The sequence below is a fragment of the Penaeus monodon genome, chromosome 22 (genome assembly GCF_015228065.2).
Source record: "Penaeus monodon isolate SGIC_2016 chromosome 22, NSTDA_Pmon_1, whole genome shotgun sequence".
Lineage (NCBI taxonomy): Eukaryota > Metazoa > Arthropoda > Malacostraca > Decapoda > Penaeidae > Penaeus > Penaeus monodon.
In genome coordinates, this window is record NC_051407.1 from 1,608,211 (window position 1) to 1,608,573 (window position 363).

Genomic DNA, 363 nt, shown 5'->3' on the forward strand with positions numbered 1-363 from the left:
ATACCCTTAGATCCATCCTTTCACTTGCACATGTGCGTTCATATGTCTCGGACAGACACAACAAACAAAAAGACATAGAGAGAAAGGGCGAAAAGGCAGAAAAAGAGAAAGAAACACAGCCATGCCCACACACAGACGTCCAAAGACGCCCCACCCTGCAACCGACGCCGCCGCGCGACCGCAAAGGGGCATCAGAGTGCGCAGTCGGATTCCGTTCCCGCAAACCCCATTAGGGCGGATCGAGTGAGCCTTATGGACCAGGATAAAGGATTCCTTTGGCCCAAAGAGTCCTGGAGATCCTATCCTAGAATCCTTACTATATAAAGAGGGTGATTGTAATATAGAAAGCTTTATGATTCTTGC

General features: G+C 49.0%; 1 protein-coding gene across 1 annotated transcript in view; it reads right to left on the reverse strand.

Moving 5' to 3' along the window:
- The window catches only part of LOC119586814, a 65,518-nt gene that overhangs the window by 53,389 nt on the left and 11,766 nt on the right, over positions 1-363 (reverse strand). The gene's annotated exons all lie outside the window — the stretch shown is intronic.